Source organism: Lepeophtheirus salmonis, chromosome 1 (genome assembly GCF_016086655.4).
Source record: "Lepeophtheirus salmonis chromosome 1, UVic_Lsal_1.4, whole genome shotgun sequence".
In the NCBI taxonomy this organism is placed as follows: Eukaryota; Metazoa; Arthropoda; class Copepoda; order Siphonostomatoida; family Caligidae; genus Lepeophtheirus; species Lepeophtheirus salmonis.
Genome location: NC_052131.2, coordinates 30,366,874 through 30,382,750, shown reverse-complemented (window position 1 = coordinate 30,382,750; position 15,877 = coordinate 30,366,874). Strand labels below are relative to the sequence as shown.

The 15,877-nt window shown below is 30.4% G+C and overlaps 1 protein-coding gene across 1 annotated transcript in view; it reads left to right on the top strand.

The window, feature by feature from the left end:
- The first annotated feature begins 8,910 nt into the window (after positions 1 to 8,910).
- Positions 8,911 to 15,877, top strand: part of LOC121128479 (protein unzipped) — a 55,675-nt gene continuing 48,708 nt past the window's right edge. The window contains exon 1 of the mRNA XM_040724069.2: positions 8,911 to 9,299. The gene's annotated coding sequence lies outside the window, so the exon portion shown is untranslated. The remainder of the gene's footprint in view (positions 9,300 to 15,877) is intronic.

Sequence of the window (15,877 nt, the reverse complement as noted above, 5' to 3'; positions counted from 1 at the left end):
AGGGCTTTTATATCTACAAAAAATATTAAAATAATCAATCAACTAATAGACATGAGCAAACTGAAGAAAATTTATTATCCGCAAGGTGGTATGACAGTCTGTAGTTTGTTGCTTAAAAAAACCCAGAGCATATTGAGAAAAAATATCAGAGTACCCTCTATGTCAGTAACATTTACCTATATTTTATATTATATAACATTATTACTAGTGATGTAAATCGTGAGTATTTTTTTGCTGGCCTGTTTTTTTTTTTTTTTTGAAATTGGACATCTGAAGAATTAATTTTCTATTGGTCAGCTAATGTCATTATTATTTACCTTCTTTTATGTATACAGTTATTGGGAAAAAACCAAGCTACGGAATGTCTTTCTGTATATGCCTACGCTGATGATACATCTGTTATAATCAATGGAAGCACTGTGTTGACAATGGCATCATTCATAGAACTCAATAGAGTTGTATCATCCTTTGGCATAATGTCACGCCTACTTTTTAATGAAGAGAAGTGGAGCATGACCACACATAATCCATACATTGTAAATATATATCGACCCATAGTCCAACACAGGATCAGGTTACTTGGTGCATTCATTGGAAAAGGCATCATGAGTCGCAACAAGAGTGCAATTCTATCCAAAATATCTTAGCGCGCCAGTCTCATAAAGAAGCTTGGATTTTATAGATTTCTAAATTCCTAAATTAAACATTTGTACAAAGAGGTGGACAAAATTCTTCTCAGATTCCTTGATCTCAACACGAAACTTAAGATCTCGACGGAGAGAATAATATCTCCAAAGAGGTGGGGAGGTCTGGAAAATATTAGCTTCCGAGACATATGGAGAGCTATGTTAACCGAGTGGTTGGTGAAATTCTTTTAAAAAAAGGACTTTTGGAACAACTGTGTCATAGATAACGCCCTAAGTGAAGAGAACTGTCATCAAGGCTTGAAGTCAATTTTTCAAAAACTAAGTGCAGTTGGTAAAAAATACAATTATTGCACATGTACCACATGCTTGAACTATCTTGTGGCTTAAATGCAAACCATTTCAGACTACCTTGTTCAAACGATATCTCCTTCAGAAGTCAGGTAAAAATAATGAGTGTCAAATCAATTCGAAGATTATTGTTGCAGTTGTCATTTGATGAGGTAAAGTCGGTATTAAATCGCAGGAGCATTGATGTCTCCGCTCCTCAGGTTTGTATGATCCACATAAATTATTTCCTTACTCCATCTTAGAAATGGTTCACGAATCGAGTAGTGACAGGAACACTGGAGGTATCAGGATACTTATCAGATAACCCTAATTGCTATTTCTGTAATTCAGAAAGAGAGACAGTTTCACACCTTCTGTGGGAGTACCCAGTTTTAAAACCTGTCTATTCTACATTTGACGAGTTTGTAAAGGAACGCTTCGGAGACTCAGTCAGCAGAAAGTATTTTTTCACACTAGCTTCCAATGACAAAATACATCATCATGCAGTAATCGTGAAAATTATATTCTGCATGTACGCCATGAAAGCATCCAGCTCCAAGCTTGACGATGGTGTGATTAATATTTTAAGAAACTATATTAGCATTTTAAATACAATTAACCTTAGGTCTTGAATATTTTAATGAATATTTGTTTGTGTTTTATGTGTTTTTATTACTCAATCGTAGCATGATGTACTATGTGTCCAGTATTTCAAAATCTTTGAAGTAAATTCTAGTTATGAAAAAAAATATATATATTTTATGTATACGTATATATACTTCAACTCTAAGCACTCAATAACTCCCATTCTGGGGGATCTATGGCTATAATATATGTGAGTCGTACGTAGCTTGAGATATCACTGAATGATTGATTTTTATTTTTTTATAAATGGCTATAATTTTGTCAAAGTGAAGAAAGTTAAATAAATTCATGTTTTAATACTCTTTTTGGAAATCTTTTTTCTTTTAAACAATTTGCAGATTTTGCAGAAAATGGGAATTAATTAATTTTCCACTTTGAGGAATGGGCAAATCTAATAATAATGAATTAATATCACTAACTTATATGTGGAAACATACGCAGAGGCCGTAGCAACCTAACTTCCTTCATTATACTGAGATGTGCGGGGTTATATTCTAGAGGCAAGATTCTAAAGTTTTCTTAGAAATGCTGTTAGCTGCTATCATGTGTAACAGTAAAAAATTAGCTGTCAGCAAACATTTATCATGTATTTAACTGAACTAAAAATTGAATCAGAGTGGGACACACGACTCAAGGTCATAAAATAAATTTGTAGGGGTCAAAATTGAGCGTAGATTTCAGAAATAATACTGATGACAATGTAATCTTCCCGCAGGATGGAGCTCTTGCACACAGGGCCAAATTCACCCATTCATTCTTGGCTAAAAATATTAATTAATGGGAGAAGTCAAAGAAGTCTAGATGCTAATCATTTTGATCGTTCTTTCTGGCCGCATGTTGAGATAAAGACATGTATAAAATGTCATGAAAGTGTGGAACCAATCTATGCAGCTGTTGGCCGGACCAGGATTGAAATAGATTTGGATTACTTCCGTAAGTCTTACGTATCTTTCTTTAAGAACCTTACTATTATAGTAATGACTAATGGTAACAGATTTAAATATATACATCAATATCTGACAGTATTGGAAATAGTTTTGTATTAAATAATATCGTTGTAACTTTTTTTTTTGTATCTATGTTTTGTAATATTTTTGTTTTTAGGATCCTTTTTTATAATGTGTAGTAGTAGTAGCGAAAGGGGGCGTGGTTTCATTCTAGAGATGAGATTCCAAAGTTTTCTTTGGGATTTACACTCAGTTGCAATCATGCGTGGAGTAGTGAGGAACGTGTGTTTGCCATCCAACATAAAAATTGACTCAGAAAGTCCTCACATACGTCATATTTTCTTCAATGAAACTAATTGCAATTGAAGTCTTGGGGTTTTTATTAGTGCAATTTATGAAAATTGCTTTCAATTTTTTCAGTTTATTTTCATAATTATATATATATTTTTTTTTTTTTTGGGGGCTTGCTTTTAGGTTAAAAAAAATCCAAAAATTAAATTTCTTTGAAAAAGAAAAATTAAGTAAATAAAGTTTATATAATTTTTTTATAAAATCAACAACTATTCACAAAATATTAAATTTTGAAGATTTAAAAAAAAAATCCAAAGTTATTCTCAATAAATTAAATTGTTTGGAAAAATCCACAACTTTACACAAAAAATTTCAAATATTAAATTTTTTGAAATTTTTTTTCAAATATTCCCTTTTTCGATAAAAAATTTCAAAAATTCATAGCTATTTACAGAATATTACATTTTTTGGAAAAAAATTAATAAAAAATTAATTTTTCAGGAAAAAAAAAATTTAAAAATTAAATTTGTAGGAAAGAGTAGAAATCTCTAATCTTTTTTTTTAGGGATGGGAGGGGGGCAGGCCCTCCAGCTTACACCCTCCGGATGCCTCTGCTATTTGATAAGATTTTCAGAACTTTGTAAAACAAAACTTTTAATATGTACTATAACTATGAAACAAAAACACAAGTTTTCAACCTTATAAAACTTGTTTTTTTCCTTTTTGGAAACATTAAGTTCCTTTGCTGCACCCTGTACACGAGGATTGAAAACTACTAGTAAGTACGAAAAAACTCATATACACGTCGTGATAGATTAATTATTTGTTGAAAAGTGGATATTTAATATGATGTAAAATCTTTTGGATTGAATTGTATTTATTTACAAAGATACTTTTTTATGAATCCTGTAAAAAAAAGTAAATAAAATTAGCTATGACGTCACTTAACAAAATAGACAATTGATATTTCCTAATTAGGAAGAAAAAATTATTTTCGATAGCAAAACCCACACAATCAATCATTATACACGTTGTAAATTAAGATGATATAAAACGTGTGTCTCAACAAAAAAGGAATTATAAACAAAAATCAGAAAAATATGTGGCTCGTCAACACAAAACAAGCTACAATAATTTTTTTCCAAATTGACTCTAAATTAAATTTGTATGTATTCTTCGACTAATAACACTAAAAATATTATTATTTAATAAATCAATAATAATAAATAGAAAAAATGTATAAATAATTTGATTAAATGACTTACATTTAATCAATAAATACCAATCATCGGGTATGTATCATATTAAAATTTGGATTAATTTCCTTGCTTCTAAATATTAGCTTCAACGTATTATGATCCTTCGTTTTACTTGAGTTTTGTACGATTAGATCCATTTTGTAAGAACTGTATTTAAGATAGCCCAATAAATATTCTATCTTTGGAAGACTGGAATATTTTTAAACCAATTGCTATTAATTTTAATTTTCATATATATAGTTATTTCAATTAGAATATGGCTCTGAATCGAAATTTTACACTCCTACTTTGATTAAAAAAAAAAAAGGCTTTAAAGGCCAAATATGCATTTGTATACATTTAAAAATTATAAGTACTATTTTTTTTTGTTCTATGGTTTAAATAAAAATAATATATGTGGACTTTAGCCGGTGGGCGAAAATGCTGAAAACCAACACGATAACCTTGATAATTTAAGGAATGTTTTGGAGCAGCTTAGCTGTCATGACGTTCCATTAGATCAGCTGTGACGAGGAGATACGGAAATAAATAGAACATAGTCAAGAATTACTCTGATAATTACAACAAACCATTAGGGCTACTCTCCGGTCTATATGAGCAAACACTGTGTTTGAATATAATTGAATGTAGTAGAAATGGAAGTTCACTCCTCAGAAATTAAATAATAATAGCTTTGGAAAAGAACATTCATTCTTTAGTTTGCCAACTCCAAAAAAACGGGAGAGCTTAAAAGAAATCCAATTTATTTTCATTACTAATAATTATTATTGTTGAGATTCGATCCAGTAACGATTTTTTTCCGGTTCGGTCTTAGATTTTTCTAACCGATTTGGACCTATTTTTTGGTCCAGACCGCGGTCTCAGCCTGTGTACCTATTTTTTTTGATCTCACATTGTGGATCAATTTTTTCCGGTCTCCCTTTATAGCCCGTTTTTTACGTCTTACCCTATGGACCAATTTCTTGAGGCCTCATATATTATGAGTATAGTTGATAATATTGTAGAGATAAACGCATGCCAGGAGAAGGGGGAAGGGGGAGAAAGACATATGGTATCATTGTTTAAAATACTGATGTGATTCTCACTGATAATCACATCAGTATTTATCAGATGCCTACTTTATTATGACTTTTGAGGGTATAACGAAAGTATTTGTTTAATTAAGATATACTACGTATAATTGACTTAGACGGTTACAGGTTCCGTTGCAGTAGATTTGAAAACGTCACACTCCATGAAATTGTAATTCATTATGAACCATATTCTCAGAATAATAACTAATAAAACGACAAAGTAGAGTATTTTGAAATATATTTGAAGTTCCAAGTTTAAAATAGAAGGCTTAAATTAAATATAATCTACATACTAAAAAAATAAACCATCATCAAGTTAAATATACAAAATTAAACAATTAGAATCATATGACTAAGAAGAACAATTAATTTTAAATACAGAATAATGAAATAGTAGATTGATCCAAATAATATTTTCTTGTTCTAACATCGGAATTCAGTTCGATATGTCATAACTTTAGGTTGCAAAACACAAGCCAGACGTGGAGTTTAATCAAAAATATCATCACCCCTCTTCTTCATGTGGAAGTTGCTATATACAATTGTGCACAGGATAGATATATCTCTACCAATGCTATCTTAATAATGATTAATAATAAAGTAAATGTCAAAATAATAAAATAATGTTAGATTTAAATCCATATCTTCTTCCAATCTTAGTACGAACAGCTTTTAGAATCCCACTTTCATTTCTTTCATGTTTATCTTAAAAAAGAAAAGTTAATCCATGCAATCAAATTTTAAATCTTAATTACTTATCTTAGATATAAAAATAAGACTCCTTAATAACTGATAAGACAATTCAGGCAATCATTCTTGACTTAATGTAGTTTTCTAACATGACATCGTAAAGATTTAGAGCAAAAGCTAATTATGTAGTAATGTCTGGCGATATTACTCCTTATTAAGAGCATCAAAAAAAGATTTGGACTTCTATGTTCTCCAGGAGTTAGGAACAAATGAAGATTTCAGAATCGAAGGAATATACTTCTAACCTGATCACCCATTTCAAGAGATGCTCCAATTCCGAATTCCGAATTTCACAAGAGACGACAGGATTAAAATTTATCCAAACTAAGAAACGGTTTAAAATTTTTATGATGTCATTGTACTTGAAAATACATATAATGTCATGTTATACACAATTTATCCGTAAAATCGGTCCATACCGATTTTTATGGAAACGAACTAGACCAAATTTTTCCTTTGGACCCATCTAGAACGAATTTTTATATGATACCGGTCCAGACCAAGCTTTTTTGTTAGACCGAAACGTAACACAAGTAATTATTGTCCATTTATACTTGCAAATTATAATGATTAATTCTTTGGAGGAACTTCAACTGCAGTTAAGGTTCAAATAAAATTCTTTGTCATATAAATAGGATTTACAAATACATATATTTTATTTGAAAGGGGATATATAGGCCCTAAGTTATGTTTCATGAAGGGTATAAAGTATTATTAAAATTTTTGGGTATCTCATTCGTACAGAAAAAAGTTATAAGTTTGAATTGCAAAGGCTATAATTGACAGAAATATGTCAAAGAATCATTGGATTATATAAATACATATTTATTTATATCAGGGGAAAAAATTCTTGATTTTAGTTCATGACTGTTTTTGTGTTCACTTACTATGGATATGGAAATTCCCTTACTTAATAAATAGTTGAATATTTTATAAATATATTATTTTGGTCCAGGGTTTTATATTATATTTTATCAGATGGGTTAAGATAACTAGATGATTGGCAATTTTTTCTAGTCTTAACTCTTCATGTCTTGCAGAACAATGTATTAAAAAATTTCAATTTTTGCCATAAATTAGGGGATTTTTTTTTCTCATTTTGAAAATAATATTGAAAAAAAAAATAAAAAATCATTGGATATATGATTTTTTTGATTGATGAAACAATGCATTTAAATAGAATATTCCACAATCGTCTTTAAAAAAAAAATATAAAATTGTAAATTGTTACTAGATTAAGGTCAGACAACAAAAAAATGGCTGGGTTAGCATAGCAGGCAGATTTATTTAATAAACATCTCACTTTTTATTTACGGTGACGTCATTGGGATGCCTTTTGGTTATGAATACTAAATAAATTTAAAATGTATAAATATTTGGATACTCGATATTTCTGAAGATATAATTTACAAAATATAATGCCAAACGTAAATTTTAAATGATGATTAAAACATAGACGTAACTCATGTTAATAAATAATATGTTTTAATATTTTTGATCTTTCATATATTATATTTAATTTAATAAGTGATTATTTGTAAAACCCCAAGAGGAGTTTGATTTTGTCTTGTTGAAGAAAAGAGGAATTAAATTCTGATGAAACCAGAATTTGTGATCTGCATTTTGATTCTTATTGTTTGACAATTTATAAAAATTAAATAAAATTTGCTTAAGAAATAAAGAGTAATCACTTCTATGATAATGATATCATTTATTTAAATTTTATTTTTTAAATTTATGCAGTATTAATAACCAGGACTCGTCCCAATGACGTCACCAGAAATAGAAAAAGAGAAAATTAAAAAATAAGTGGTTGTAAATTTAAACCTCATATAAATTTGAAAACACTGGTAGTCATTCACAAAGTGGTTATTTTGTCCACTTTTCAATATATACAAACTGGAGAGGACCAATGATAATCCTAACGAAGACTGGGAATTGATGTTATTTGTTATATCTATTATGTAGTAGAGATCCTAAACTTGAAGTAGCATTTAATTACAATTTTATCCCGTTTTCAATTAGGAGGTTTTACTTAGACAAAAAAATGACAGTTGAAACAAAAATAAACAAGTTTTATTTTTATCCCGTGTCTCGAAGTGTTTAAATGTGGGAGCAACAACAAAAAAGGCCATGGTTGTGCAATCTCTTCTGCACAGGTGGAAATACTGAAATATCTGCAAAGACTGTTGGCATCTCCATCAACAAGTACATTACAGCCCCAACCATCTAAGAAGAACTGAAACGTCTGCAACATCAATGCCTTCATGTTGCACTCCTCTAGGCCTGATGTCAAACCCCTGGAGTTTTCAGTTTGGGGCATCTTGGAGAAAAATGTCTGCCGTAGCTCTCATCCAAATTAGGATTTGTTCTGAGCTGCCATCGTACAGAATGGTACGCCATGGATACGGCCATCTTTGTCAAGAGCTGTCAATCTGTTTGCAAGCGTGTCGAGGCAGTTATCGCTGGTAGAAGATAACATATTGAGCAAAAATATAGGTAAATAGAGTATTTAAAAACATAACAAGGTCACGTTTTTCGTAATTAAGTCATACTACTCCAAGTTTTGGGCCCCCATTGTAATTGTTATGTACAAATTGTAACTTGTACGATCAAATTTTACAAGCTGCAAGATTAATCAGAACAATTTATGCATAAAATGAAGACTCGCATGGAAGAAAAATCATCCTTGCTTGCTTTTATGTTGACGAGCCGCATACTATCCACTTCTGGAACTGTCCAATTGACAAAAAAATCCTTGAACAGTAATTATCTCTCTTATGAAACAACGGACAGAGAGAAAGCTTTCCACTTTGTGACTTGTTCCTCTTTCTTACTAAGAGCCCAAGAGCGTGTTATGTATGAATATATGCACGTATTTTTAAGATTGCGCTGAATAAATACGTCGCATTGAAAAAAAATACCATATTTTATAAAATATATCTAATATACAAAATTGTGAAGGGATTTTGTGAACCTGTCTTTGAAAAGGAAATAGCATATAGTGGATTCGTTATTTTTAAAATAAATATTATTTTTTTGTGAAAAGAAAATCGCAAACCAATTAATGATTCTATATAATAAATAATATTTGTAAAAAAAAAATAGAGTTTTCTCCGTTGATGGTAGAGAGCGTTGTTCATGGAGTGCGCTCAAGATTATTTTCTTTCTTTTTTCTTTAATACTTGAAAAACAGACTAATATGTAAAGTCAAAAGCTATATAGAAGCAGTAAGACTTACAACCTCATCCAGAGTAGAGTACGAATTGTGGGACTCAGTAGTGAGGCTATTACAACAAATAAAATATATATGTGATAATCACTGATTGATTCAAAAATATACAAAGGCTTTGAAAACAGGTAGGTCTTTCCATTATAAGTAGGAAATAATTCAATTTAGAGAATGTCAATTGATGTCCATTCTTTCTTTTTTTTCAATTTGAAAAAATTGTATTTATTTTTATTTTTTCTATTTTTCAATTTCCCCGAGTAAATATTTGATTTAACTCTCACAAGTATTTGATCATCTATATAGTATTGACTTAACTGATGAGATATTGAACCTGTCTGATTTGACTCATTAATAATTATATACCTAGGTATGAAGGTATTATAAAAACTGATTGATGAACCTCCACACATGACTCACAAACCCTAAAAAGTGGGTGGTTCAATATTATTGCTCATAAATTCCATCAAGGAAAATTAAACCTTAGAAAATGTAGATCAACTTGCAAAGAGTTTGATAATTGTTTTTGTAGTTTTAAAAGAAATTGAGTGATCCCTCATTTTTGGCAATTTTTTAATTTACCTATTTACAAATTATTTTTTACATATTGTTGGGACATTATGTACAAGGAAATAAAAGTTTGAGTGAGATGAATTACTTTTTGCCAATTTTTTAATTCATTTGTCCGTAATGGAATTAAAATTGCTCTGTAGTCATCAATTACTCAGAGAATAACTATGTAATGGGCCCTTAACTATATAAATAAATTAAAAAAAGCAAGCCTGGCTTGAAGTAATGACTTCAATTACTTTGTTTGTCAAATAAATGTTGTCTAAGTACGTAATCTTTTAGGCGAGATTTATTCCTTGTTATGTATGTCATTTGTAATTTAAAAAAAAAGAGACATTATAATCCCTCTGAAAATGAGAAAAAGAGGTTGTGTGATGTGTTTTATGGAACAAATTTATATTTTATAATATGTACAAAATTTCAATTATTCTTAATGGACTGTATTGAATATCTGTGATGGAGTACTTGAGATTCGTCTTGATATAAATACGATTTTTGTAAGCTCGTTGTCTTAATCCTCCAAAATCTGGGTCTTGTTGTCAAAAATTAGATTACTAATTTTTCTCTTAAAAGAATATAAACCCCTCCTAAATCCACTCAATAACCAGGAGTCTGTAAACATTGGTCTGCTGGGTTCACCTAAACCCTTGGGATGGAAGAACAAAAACAAAAATGTGCTCATAATGTTGGCTAACATATTTTAAGAGGTGGCCGTGACCTACTGCGGGCGATCACCCGGGGTTGTAGTTGTAATGTATTTGAAGAGGGTGGGGCAAGATATATAATGGTGACGTCACTTTGGAAGCCTGCATGATGATGTTTTTTTTTTTTGGAGTGGTATTTTTTGACCTTGTGCTTTTTTCATATATGCGAAATTTAACAAATAATTTGTTTTAGAAGAGACTAAAACTTGTTTGATTTAATTTTTGGGAAAGAGACTAAAATTGAACAGAATAATTTTTTCAGAGAAATGAATTAACTAAGAGAATGAAGTAAAAGTTCCAAAATGAATTAAAAAAAATAAAGTAATTGGAATTATGTTAATATATGTTTTTTGAGATTTGTCAGTATCTGGTCCATATTCAACATTGACTAATAATATGTCCTACATTTTTAAACTATGAATGAAAATACTTTAATCAAAGTCAGATACGTTTATGGAAAATATGTATGTCACGTTGTCTAATCATCAGATATGCTTAACCAGTAATATGTGCAACAAATCTGTTTTTCCGATGAATAAAAAATCTGTAAGTCATGTTGTCCATTGATATTATAACACAAGAAGGGGCTCTGATATACCTGATCTTTAAAATGTGGGATAGTTTATAATTTTTTCTTGGAAGAAAATATATATTCTTGTCCTTCTAAAGAAATTTGCGGGTCATGTACAATGTTCAAGTATTTTTAATTAACTATATAGATAAGAAAAAAAGTATTTATTTTCTTAAACAAAAGATCAATTTTTTGAATATTACTTATACCATGTAAGTCTAATATCAAAAGAGACAAAATTAAGTGTCCTATCGTGACCATAGCTCATTTTAATGTCGTTTAAATGTCATGATTGAAAGATACTAATTCCTCGTATTTTTATACTGAGCTGGAATACCAACAATTTGTTGCATTATTTTGATCAAATATATACCTATTTTTGGTTATTAGGTGTAGACATAAATGTTGATTTATATGCTCATATCTAATCTGATTCATCAGGGAAAATAAAATAAAATTACTTAAGATATGTTTTTAGCCTTATTTTTTAAACAGTTTAATTAATTATTCTATCTAACTATTATTCAATCTTATCCCTTAATTCGAAGAATTTTTCCCTATTCGCTTATTGCCTAATTATTTGGGTCAGTTTATCCATAATAAAACCATTAGAAAAATAATATTTAAAAAAAAGCAAAAACAGACTCATAAATAATATACATGCATAGTAGTGATGCTCATGTGTTCGCTTTTTGAGTCACTGCAATATTTATCTAATTTTACTAAAATATAAAAATTTGAAAAAAAAAAAAATAATAATAATTTTTCATTATTTCTACATATTAATTCAGTTTCTACTAAATTAAAATTTAGAAGTTAATTTACAAAATAGTCCATAAGCCTTTTACTCATCTGTCATTACCAGTGATATATAATATAAAAAATAATAAATATAAAAATCAATATGGTAACCCGGACAATTTTAAGAATGTTTTGTAGGAGAGCAGGTTGGCTGTCTTGACGTATCATTAGATCAGTTACAATCAGCTGTGACAAGGAGAGGGAAAAAAGAAACTAAACAACGACATTGGCAAGAATGACTTCGAATTCTATCCTCAATTCTACTCTGTGTCCACTTGAGACTTGGAATTATGCCTCTGCAACAAATTCTCAAGGTTACTCTCCGTCTTTTATGAGCAACCACGAATGTTTAATCAGGTTTAGAATGTAATTGAATGTAGTAGGAAAGGAACTTGACAACAGTTGAGGAAAAGAAAATTCATTCTTCAAATGATCAAAATTACATTAGCAAAAAGTGGGCCATCACGATGTATAATCACGCTAGTTTGTAAAGTTATAAGAAACAGAAAATTAATTGGTCCGCTTGACAATTTGATGAATGTTTGGGAGAAGAGTAGCTTAGCTGTCTTACCGTTTGTTTGTAACAGCTGCAAGCAGCTGTGAGAGGAAATAAATAAACCCAAATTCCACTCTGTATATGACATGTAGTTTGGAACTACTACCAAATTCATCCTCAATTCTACTCTACTACTTATATCTCCCAAGCAAACCCTTATTGCTACTTTCCACCGTTCATGAGTCTAAGACAATTACTTCTTCGAGTCCAACAAGAAGTTACACCAAAAACTCCCAAAATATAATCAGTTATACTCTCTTTCTTTTATGAGGACACACAGAAAAGAAACCGAAAAAAGGGACAAAACACTTGGTAGTTTAACAAATTTTGGATCGATTATTTTCATCGGTGGAATTATTATTCAAAAATTATGCAGAAGTGTTCATAGGTTCACAAACGATAAATTATAATTCGAATCATCATGATTATGGCGGAAAAGAAGCAGAGCCATCGACAGCTTAATACAAAAGATATATACTATTTATTTTTGTTTCAGTAAGCTAACCCCGTGTTAGATTTTCTCAGTGGATACTTAAATAGTAATCGTAACAGCTTTGAAAAAAGAAAAGAAAAAAGTTACATAGCCAATTATCAAAAGTCTTGCACGCTAGAAAATACTTATGTAGAATTTACAACTATATCCATAATACTCACGGGTATAGGTAACGTAGAAAAAAGAGAGGTTTTTGGTAAGCCCTTAGGCTTGTAAATCACAATTTCGGAAGGAATTAGGGTCGAGTTTAACGTATTTTTATCGGATTGAAATGTTAAAAAAGATGCGTAAATAATGAAAGTTATGTCACTTAAACCCTTATTTGTTACCCAATTATTTGTAATACAGACTAGAATATTAAAAAAAATGTATTGTATATCTCGCAATGTGAATGCTTACTGTTTGTATAGATTATTTTTTTTCTCAAAAAAAAAAAAAAAAAAAAAAAAACAATCATGAAGGAAATGAAGAGTCCTTTTGCGGAAAATATCAAATATTTTATAATTTATTCTCTCATACAAAGATTAAACATCGTTAATTATTTTAGTTCCTTGTGCATACTTGTATACCTATCTTCCTACAAATTATTTGGAAAATAAAAGAAGCTAGCGTTATGTGGGAGTTGACTATCGACGACTTAAAAGTACAACTATTCGGAATTTGACCAAAAAACCAAATTTATTGTCCAAATTGTCTTTCTAATGGAAGAAAATTTCTGTAAAATGCTCGAGAATATCTACTTTGCGCGTTTTCTTTCTGCAAATTTGATTACAGAATATGGGAGGACCGATAGAGTAAAGATGTGAAGTGGGTTTTTATACTGTAACTAACTTTTAGGCATTGCTGCAGGAGACCGCGTACTATCAAACATTATTTTTTTTTAAATTAGATGTCCCTGGTTACTCAAATTTTCAGTCACTACTGGGTCAAGGAAATTCTTTGCATTTCCACCCTTCTTGGCGTTAGTATAAATAGCTATAGTTGTAAATTATGAGCACTTTATTTATGTAAAGGAAGAAGAACTAAACCAAAAAATGACATGGTAACCCTGACAATTTGAAAAAGGGTTAAGAGAAAAACAGCTTAGCTGTCATCCCACTGCATTAGATTGGCTTCTAGCTCCTAAGAAAGGAAGGCAATATACCAAATTAACGAAGTATTAACTAACCAAATGAAGTTGATAATATAAAATTATTGCTTGATAATTGTGAAGAAGTGTTCACAGTTTAACATGAGACTAATTCTTATTAAACCCATCCTCGTACAGAACATTGATTAAGGAAATGAAGTACATAGAAATATCGAAAGCTGACAACATAATATATACACTGTATTTTTTTTTGTTAGGGAGGAACACCGTGTTAGATGTTTTCTATCAGAGAATAAAAAGAATAATGGCAACAGAGCTTTGGAAAATGAAAAAAAAAAAGTTGTTAGGTTTGCCATCAACAATAAATATTGCACGCTAGAAAATATTTATGTGTTCATTTACAACTCAATCTATAATCATTACGGGTCTGGGTAACGTGAAAAATAGAGGATATTGGCTTATAAATCACATACTTAATTTTTTTTTCCATGGGCCTTTTTGATTAAATGATCACTTTTTTTAGGAAAGAAATCCTTTATAAAATGTTTATTCCTCTCTTACCCCATGAAAATTTTTTCTTACAAGGGGATAATTTTTTCTAAGTCAAAAATATATATTCCTTGATTTGTGGAAATGGGGGAGAAACCTCATTTGTACCAAAGTACAAGTAAATTTGTATTTCCTATAAAAAATTGGTACTTTGGGATGCTTTGAGTTATAAAATAGTGGGGACCCCTTTCCCCTCCTGGATCTCCCAATAAATGAGGATGTTAATGTCTTAAAAGCAATGTTAGACCCATGCATGTAAAGGGATGAATACATTAAATAATTTGTTTTATTTATTAGAAAACAGTTCAATTATATTTTGTTTTTTTATGTCTTTTAATTATGATGGTTTTTGGAAAAAAACAAAAAAACAAGAATAAAAATCTTTCAAATAATAAAAATACAAAAGAAACAAAAGAATGTTTCATCAATAGTTTTTAAACACACACAAAAAAAGTCATAATAATTAAAACAATAAGAAAAAGAGCCACGCCATAGCGCTGCGGCAACCATTGGTTTATCTCGATATCCTACCTATCATAACTTATGAGGGCTGTATATAACATATATATATTCTCCAAAATGAGATACAGATAACAAAGTTATGTACATAATATTTTTATCTACATATATATCTTATACAGGGACACCTTGGATAACGAATAAGATCCCTGTAACATGAGTTTTACCTATTTAAAGATAAAACAATGGAATCTGCTCAGAATATAAAATTTTAGAAGCCATTTTCTCTTCTATATATTTTTATTTTGTGCATGCCATTTTTAAGGAAAAACTTTTGAATTAAAAGTTGGTAATTCAACAATTTTCTTCACTTTTTAATCAATGATGGCTTCAATACGGGGAGGAACAGAAGCACAGCTGACCTTGATGTAGTCCGAGGACAAGTTGTTCCATTCCTCTGTGACCACGGGCTTCAAGTCATCAACATTCGGTTGGAAAGTCTTCTTTGTCTTACCTTTAAGATGCACCAAACAGCGAAATTCAGGGGTTCATGTCGGCTAAGGACGAAGCCAGAAAGGCAGCCATGTTCTCCCTTCAGAAATCCTGCACCTTCTTGGATGTGTATACTGGGTGCATCTTGCTGCCCTCAGACGCCATTACACCGTGGACCATAACCTGAGCTGAATGTTTGGTACTACAGGTTCCCTCGACCGAAGTTCTTGATTCAGGCAAGAAGCGATCATTTCTCCTCTTCTGAACAGTATCCACTGTAAAGATATACCTGTGTATACTTGTTTGTTACTCGGACACTTTTTATCGCACAAAAACAAAGTGAACATCAAATTGTAGTTTTTGGTTAGCTCAATCGAATGGTGGAAAGAAAAAAATTGTCAAACTTTTAGAACTGAGGCAAGAC